Source organism: Micropterus dolomieu, linkage group LG06 (assembly GCF_021292245.1).
Source record: "Micropterus dolomieu isolate WLL.071019.BEF.003 ecotype Adirondacks linkage group LG06, ASM2129224v1, whole genome shotgun sequence".
Classification (NCBI taxonomy): Eukaryota; Metazoa; Chordata; class Actinopteri; order Centrarchiformes; family Centrarchidae; genus Micropterus; species Micropterus dolomieu.
In genome coordinates this window covers 16,585,628-16,594,539 of record NC_060155.1, presented here as the reverse complement: position 1 = coordinate 16,594,539, position 8,912 = coordinate 16,585,628, and the positions used below count along the sequence as shown (strand labels likewise).

General features: G+C 38.8%; 1 protein-coding gene across 1 annotated transcript in view; it reads right to left on the bottom strand.

Moving 5' to 3' along the window:
• The window catches only part of LOC123972716 (zonadhesin-like), a 12,628-nt gene extending 11,742 nt beyond the window's left edge, over positions 1-886 (bottom strand). The window contains exon 1 of the mRNA XM_046052332.1: positions 848-886. The gene's annotated coding sequence lies outside the window, so the exon portion shown is untranslated. The remainder of the gene's footprint in view (positions 1-847) is intronic.
• Between the last annotated feature and the right edge of the window lie 8,026 nt (positions 887-8,912).

Here is an 8,912-nt window from a genome sequence, read left to right as displayed (position 1 = left end):
CTGATGCTTCGGAGTCGAGCAGGATGAAAGCCTGGGAAGGCTAGAGGGGTCCCATAACACGGTGTCCTGGATGTTAGCGGTTGTGCTAAGAGAAACAATCTGTTTGGCTTGTACTGAAGCCACATCCATAAAGCCAGTCAGCAGGGAATCTTTCTCTTTGAGTTCCTCTGAAAGTCGTCGGATGTCTTCCATAAGGTCAGCAATCTTCTTGTTCGCTTTCTTAAGGAGTGAGCAGTCCTCAAGGGGCAGAGTTATCTCGGCTTGCATAGTCACCGGAGCTTTGTTGCGATCAGTAGCGTTGATCGCGTTTTTATGGTCATCTATCTTAAAATCCATGTCGGATGACTAAAATCCTTAACCCACGTAAAACTTAAATAAAGTTAAGTTAAATAAAAGGATATAAAAAATGTAACGAAAAAAGTGGATTAAAAGTGGATAAGAGTCCGGTTCAAGACGGAGCTTCCGACAGGTGGCTACAGACGCCAACGCATGCGCAGAGTGCAGATTACGTCAGCAATTACGTCAGAGATCATGTGGCAGTTGAACTTTTAAAACAAAATTAAAGAGTGATGACCCTGCCATGGGATGTAACACAGAAGGCCTAAAATGAGCTGACCTCAAGGGCGTTATCTCATAACTTTCTTCTCAGCGTGAGAAACACAAGGTCTGACGCGTGAGGCTTGAGTGCCCTGGTGACGTGACCATATTTGGAAGAGATGGTGGAGCTAACGGCCGTGTGTGGCGCTAGTTAGCTTGCTTAGCTAGGTGCATCTATAATTTAAGTCATTTTAACAGGGCTCACAATTTTTTTCTAGCAAACACCAGTCTTAAAACTAAATGTACTCACCAGACGCTTTTTCAATGACTCTGTTTAAATTTACACAGTGCCATGGGTACGAGTCACTCTAGCCTGATTGACAGGTCGCCATGGTAACAACTTGTCAATCATGGATAATCCCTCCCTGAAGCATACTCTGCTTTATGATCTATTTTCCTCTAAATGGGACCATAATTTACTAAATGAACATCATGTTTTAGGTAATAAATCAGCTGAGAAGTAGGGTAATTTTACCATTATTTCTAATGAAACCGGTCTTCTTTTTGCAACCAGAAGAGTCGCCCCCCGCTGTCCGTTCAGTAGAATGCAGGTTTAAGGGACTTCCACATTGGATTCACATCTCAGACCTAGCTTCCCACTTGTAACCATCCTTCTTAAATGTCAATCATTAATATCAATGCGCAAGTAATGATTTTAACTTGCACATTGTGCAAGCTTGGTGACACGCTTGGCTAGCTCCCTGTATTTTCTGTGTGTGAGGCCCAGTGAATGAGAGAGAGAGAGTGGCAGTATCTGTTAATAAAAGTCTGTTTCCCCAACTGCTGAAAAAAGGAAGGTGGTTAGCGCTAGCTAACATCTCCCCTGGACAACACATTTTTGGCTGTGATGTAACGTTAGCTAAATTAGAAACGAAGTAATATTAATTAGCTCAGCTGTATGTCATTATCATCTTACCTACTTGTCAAATGTTAAGAACATCAGTTACAAGCTTAGATTAAAGTAGTGTACAGCTTTGTTCTGTACACATACTGTATCTTGAGTAGGGCTGGACGATATGGCCAAAACTTATATCACAAAATATTTCTTAATTTCGGTCGAAACGATATAATTCCGATCTTGATATGAACAATATAACAGCCTCAGAAAAACTGCCAAGAATGGCCACAACAGATGCCTGTACAAACTTATGAGAATTATTTTTGCCAAGTCTATGAAACTCCTCCAATATAACATTTTAGAAATAAAAACTGTACAAATAAATTAATGTTCACCTTTTATTTGTATTTAACCTTCAAACAAAGACAATTGAAATCACCATCAAATAAACTCTCACCTTTGTCAATATGAATAGCTTTAACTTTAAACTACAACATAGGTTTATTATGTTATTCTTATAGATTTAAACAAAGGTGCTTCAGCCAGGCAGGGACATTGTTGAGGGTTGATGACAGCCCATGACAGGCTCTAGAGGTTTCTGGCAAGAAATACAAGCTGGTCTACATTATCTGGCTTCAAAGATGCCCTTTTACACGTGACAATGTTGCCACCTGTACTGAAAACCCTCTCAGAAGGGGAACTTGTGGCCTGAATGCACAAGTAATGTTTTGCCTGTTTGCTTACTCTGGGGAAGTTCTTATGATAGACTTTCCACCAACCCAGAGGATTTGAGTCATTGTCAGCACCTGGAGACAAAAGGTAGTTACCGAGCTCCCTCTCAACTGCCTGCTGTGCACTCAAGCCTTCTGTGTTGGAAGTGGTGGGCCTGTTTAGAAAAAAAAGCTAGCCACAGACCTCTTTGTTTTCTTGGGTGGTGGCACTGCTGCAGAAGCATCTCCAAAGCCGCCTTCTCTGGACTCCTCTTCTCTTACCACAACAGCTCTCTCTCCCTTCAGCATCTCCAACACTGCCCTCTCTTTGATGTACTCTCTCTTCTCCTCCTGAGTGTATTGAAGTTTGAATCTTGGGTCAACGAGGCATGCCATGTCAAGTAGATCATCCATGGCTGGATCCTTGTACTTTTCGTTGAGGTATCCCATCACTGTTGTCTTTATGGTCCTGGTGAGCTCTGTGTCATCCTCTGCTTCCTTCAAGATGGAGGTGTTTGAAGAGATGCATAACTGGTTTTAAGAATGACACACTGACGTAGGACTTACTGGACAAGGCATCAGTGAATTCAAGGAGTGGGCTTAGAGCTGAATCTATAGACTCTAAAACGTCCACATCTTGCCACGTAGGAACCAGTGACCTGGTCTTCTTGTCCTTTGAGAAGACCTCTGTGATGGCCCTTTTCTGCTCTAGAACCCGCTTCACCATTTGTTGACAGGAGCCCCATCTTGTTGGTGTTTCACTGATGAGCTTGTGCTTTGGAAAGTGAAACTCGTCCTGAGCAGCTGCAAGGTCCCGTTTCTTTTTCAAAGAGTAGTAGAAAACAGCCACCACCTTTTTATAGAGCCCAACTGCTCTGTCCACTCGCTTGTCTTGGTTAACGTTCTCTGTAGACACAGAGAGAAAATATATTGCAATATACAGTTCTCATTTATATTTATATTTTAACAGAAAAAATCATTATTATTAGATTACATCTGATTTAGCAACTTAAACATCTGTTCCCATGCCAGTAAAACACTGTTGAATTTAAATGAGAGAATGGCTGTATGTATAATCTATACAAATATGAAGGCCTGAATGAATAGCCTATAAAATGACCAAATCAAAAGTACTAAGTGATGGTACAATATCTCACAAAAATTAGGACATCCCGACATTTTGTCTTTTCATGTGACAACACTAAAGAAATGACACTTGCTACAGTGTAAAGTAGTGAGTGTACACCTTCAAATCAAATGCACAGTATAACACATGCTTAATTACATCCTTATTAAATGGCATTTAACAACTATATACCAAGCATAAATTGCTCATAATAAAATTGTGTGAATATAAAAAATATATACAGAATAGTCGCTTTGGATAAAAATGTTAGTTAAATGAATGTAATGTAATAAAAATAGCTATCAAAAAACATACAGGCACTGATATGATAAGCTTTGTTGAGGTTAGGCCTATTTAGTGTGAAGCATTAATCGCCTATTTGTTACTGAAATGATTTTAGTAATAAATCCTCATATCATAAACAAAATAACTTAACATAACACTAAAATATATTTTAACTGTGTATAACTTACCAAAAGCGTTTAGTCGGTGCCCGAAGTATTGTAGTCTTGTCCATGTGTTCAACTCAGCGGCTTGGATGATATTGGTCCCGCTATCTGTGTTTGCTGCATGGGTTTCTCTTTTGACACAGCTGGGGCTGGGGGTGATGTTTCAGGGACAGGTTGGCTTAAACTTTTATGGTGCTCCATCTTCTGACTCTCAAAATATTCTATTGAGTGGAAACGCTTCAGATGGTGACGACTCTCCGGCACATTTTGCAGCACACTGAAACCTGAAGTTTATCAGATCTTAGATAGCTGAACCACGTCCACACCACCGAATTAGTCTTTCCTCTCTTATCAACTATTTCATCTGCTTTCTCCTCGCTCGTGGAAGCTCATTCAGTCACATTTGTATTGCGGTCATGGACACTCATTTTGTAGCTAAAACTTACCGCGTTGGAGCTTCGCCTAGCTTAGCCTACTACCGCTGAGCACAGCCTACTGATGCTGTGCACGGGCTCTGTGTCTGTGGTGTTCGTCATCACTCACATAGCCAATTGTGTTGCGCTCTTTCTGTTTGGCTTGAATCGGCTGTGCTCTGAACATCAGTCAGGGACAAATGGTGTAATCATAGACTGTAATGTATATCGAAATATCAGAAATGTGTTTTAAAATCATATCACAGTTATTGAATAAAAGAATATCGGGATATATATTGATATTGAATTATTGTCAAGCCCTAATCTTGAGTTATATTTATAGTTTTCAGAGGAGCCTGACAACTGTTTTTTAAAGAAATGAGGGACCATGGAGATGAGGTTAATGAAGTAAATTAGGGATGCAAACTAGTCCTTTTAAACTATTTAGGAGATGTTTGTTTTGGATTTTAATGCTCAAATTGAATGCTTAGTAATTATCCAGAGATCCTAGAAAAAAATTAGGCATCAAGATGCATCAATAATCATTTTATAATCATATCGCAGCCCTCTGAATCGTAATCGAATCGAGAATAGCCAAGAGATTCCCATCCCTAATTGAAACAGTGTGTAACATATTCTATGAAGGAAAACAAAGGGGTTAGATATAGTAATATATACATTATGTATCAGGCTATTTATGTTTGTTTATTTCAATCCATATTGTTGTGACAACTTTGTATTCAAGCAATTGTAGCGGAGGAGTATCTACAGGTCACAGTAATTGTAAAACCTCATACCTGAATTTGTCCTCCACTCTGGTAAAGTGACTAACGAAAAGTCATTTTCAGCCCTGAAATAGGAAAACAATGATCACAGATTCCCTTAAAATGAATTAAATAAAATATGTTAAATAAATTAATAAAATATGTGATTGACTTAAAAACATAATCCCATTCAGCTTCCACTTAATCAAATGCATATGACCAGTATAACAACATTTCAAATAATGTATCAGCAAAAATATGACAGTTAAAAGTTGAATTATCTTAACACCCACCTGCCCTGATTCCCTGTCTGTGTTAGAAAGAGTAGAGTCACTGTGACCAACAAATCTGTGTGGATGCCTCCAAGCATGGCTGATCCCTTAACGGCAGCTTCTCAGCAGCTCTCTCTTTGATGAGTTGAAGAATGAATGATGAGCAGTAACTGTTGTGGAGCCGTGCTGTGGAACTACAGCTTATGTGACTCTGTAACTGCCAGCACAGAGGTTTGGACCCTTGTGTGTAGTTTTCAGAACAGAGTGGAGGGTTTTTATAGCCCCACCACCTAACCAGGTAACCTCAGCAGTGGGTGGAGACAGACGGCTGGAGTACAGTGTGACATGAAAGAGACTGGGTTAATGGCATAAAGAAATTGTGAAAGTGATGACAGCAGCAATGCAGTTACTGTAAATATAATGTGTGATAGGCAAGGTCAGGGTTTAATGTTTTTAGGTCGTAAAAAGCACTGAGACCAAGGTAAACTAACACTGTACAAATGCTTGACTAAATAAATGAATGATTTAATAAAGCGTTTGTAAAAAGAGTAACAAATAGATTGGACATAAAATAGAACAGCAATTGTTTTTCACCATAGTTAATCATATATTGACCACAAAGACTGAGATTGAAATAAATTGGAATCTGTGACACAATTTTAGGATTTCCTCAGATTGATCAACTTTTCACTTTTAAACTAAAGATAGTGCTTAATACCTGACATATAACCAGCCCCCAGATGGGAGGCCGATGTGTTATTATTACTTTTATTATTATACTATTATACAATATGTAGCTATTAAAGTAAAATGTACACCACTGGTATATGGGTATATGTAATACCTATCCTTTCTATTCCAAAAGTTGTAAAGAAAGCAAATTAAGTATATAATAAATCAGTGGAGGGCAGGAGTGGATGAACCCAGTTAAAGTTTCACTGGTCAACACTACACCTGGCATTGTATTGGTTGGGGTCTTTTGACAGAGTTATTGCACAAAAATCAGAGAGCAGAGCAGAAATCTGAGAGAACGTTTCACAAGCGCACAGAAACAGCATGAGCACAAGGAGAAGGGCTGAAAATGGAGTGCAGGAAATCTGTGCAAACAACAATATATGAGTTCAAGCGTGGACTGGCCAACGTTAGACCTAGATGTTTTCCCGGTAGGCGGATGGACAGTTGGGCAGATAAACCACATAATATTGAAAATAAAGACAAAAACCTGCAGTTGAAAATTGATTTGTATCTGCCTGCAACTGACCCAAAGTGTGTGGTTACTGGCCCAGACGGGGATGCAGGGCTGTTTTGATATGATTGGCTATGCCAAACAATCCCACACTCCACATTAGAACATAATGAAATGGTTGAAACGTAGACCTAACCTCTAGCCTGGATATTTGTGCTTCAAAAATCATGGATTAAAAACATGCACAAATGTGATACTAAAAAGTTGAGGGAGGAAAAAAAGTCGCTTGAGTCAGGTGCAGCAAAGTCTCAAAATTGAAAATCGGCGGCCCCAGTACTAGCACTTACATGGGTAAACTAAGTTCCTGCCATTCTAAAATATAAAAAAATTACTTAACACAACTATTCATTCCATTATTATTTTTTCCCCCAATAATCTCTAATAGTATATTGTATTACATTGTTTTTTCTTTTTTACCATTTCTTGTTTCATAGTAATGGCAGAGTTTAGGGATTAACAAAGTACAATCATAACCATAATCATATAAACAGAAATCTATGTGTCCAGATATTGTGGCCAAAGTTTGTTAAATAGTTGCTTTTATTTACAAATTTAAAAGTAAACTTGTGTGGGCAGCAGGGGCATTTCCGATGTACTGCCCTACTCTCATTTTCTCCTCCTCTCCCCTCCCCAGGTCCTATATTTTCCTTTCCTTTCCATTCATCATCTCTTTGCTCACCTTTTTTCACCTTTCCTTGGCTCTCCCTCCCTTTCTTCCTGGATATGTGTGCTTCAGAAATCATCTATTAAAAACATGTGCAAACGTGATGCTGAAAAGGAGGAAAAAAAGGAGGCAGGTGCAGCAAAGTGCCTCAAAATTACAGACAGCCAGCGGCCCCAGTACTAGTGCTGACATAGGTGAACATGAAATAGACAGCATAGATGAGGGCAATAGCAAAGCAGTCAAAGCCAGTACACCCTGTAGATCCTAGGCAAAGCACCAGTGATATGGTAAGATTGATGATATGGCTTATTTGACAAATGAGGTAGCTAACAGTTACACAGGTATCAATAAGACACTAATTTGATGGCTGAGGTGATTAATTTAGTTGAAGAGAGCTAGATACGTGTTTATAGGTTTGAAAATGTATTTTATTGGCCCATTTTGGGCCAAAGGTTTAACTACAAAGGTATTTGATGGCATGTTCTGTTCTGCAATCAAAGCGGATAATCATTATCAATTTCACATGCAGTAAAAGGGCAACAAGATACTTTCATTTGCAAATCAGAGCTAATCCTCCAACTGCATCACACTTAGCAAAGATAAGCTAAAAATGAGCCATTAAGAGTGCCAACTTATGCAGTCTATACTCTTGAAAAGTACAAAATGTGTACATTGTCACATGATGTTGTAAAAAAACAGGCTCAAGAAGTGTATGGTTGAGTATAAGTAGTGTATGTCAGCTAGATAGCAGCGCACACTGTAAGTAGAGGTGGAGCAAGAGTGATAAGAAAGAGGTGCTGACTGATACGCCTAATGTGACATTCCTGAAGCCCCGACATTCCTGGTATGTGTCAATAGAGAGGGTGGACCAATACAAATATTAGAGCTCTTTAAAACTGTCCACCCTAAAACAAGGTCTTTGTTGGTTAACAGTTACAAAATACTATGTATATCCAGAATATAATAAGGTATTGTGCTTGTTGGCAAAGAGAAGGCAATCTAATAACTATCTTCAGAAAATCTACAGTTATCTAAAAACAAACCAGGCTGAACAGATCATCAAGGTTTTATCTCAGAGTCAGTCTGATGTGTCTAAGGCGTGTGATGAATGCCATAGGAAGTGAGTTATAAATTGACCCATAGGGTTGTGTTCGGATCGGGGACTGACATTTTAAGAGGATTTAACATGAAACAAAGCAGATAATAATAATAATAATAATAATAATCCTTATTTGTAGAGCACTTTTCAAAAACAAGTTACAAAGTGCTTTAACAAGTGTAAAGAATAATACAAAAAAAACAAGATAAGAGCATGAAAAATTAATATAAAATTAGTAAAATAAAATAAAAGGGATAAAATAAAGTCAAATAAGATCGGGAAAGGCTCTCCTATAAAAGTATGTTTTAAGAAGGGACTTAAAAGAGTTCACTGACTCAGCCGACCTGATTTCCTCAGGCAGGCTGTTCCAGAGCCTCGGGGGCCCTGACAGGAAACGCTCTGTCCCCTTTAGTTTTCAGTCGAGGTCAGAAATATAACAAGGCGAGAGGCCATGAAGAGCTTTAAAAGTGATCAATAGAATTTTAAAGTCAATTCTAAAACATACTGGGAGCCAGTGTAATGAAGCTAAAATAGGAGTAATGTGGTCATATTTCTTTGTTCTGGTTAAAAGCCTGGCAGCTGAGTTCTGGACAGTCTGGAGTCGATCAATAGATTTTTGGGTTAAACAGGTGAAAAGGCTGTTGCAATAATCCAGGCGTGATGAGATGAAGGCGTGTAAAATGGTCTCGGTGTCCTTAAAAGTTAACATAGATCAAATTTTTGCTATATTTCTA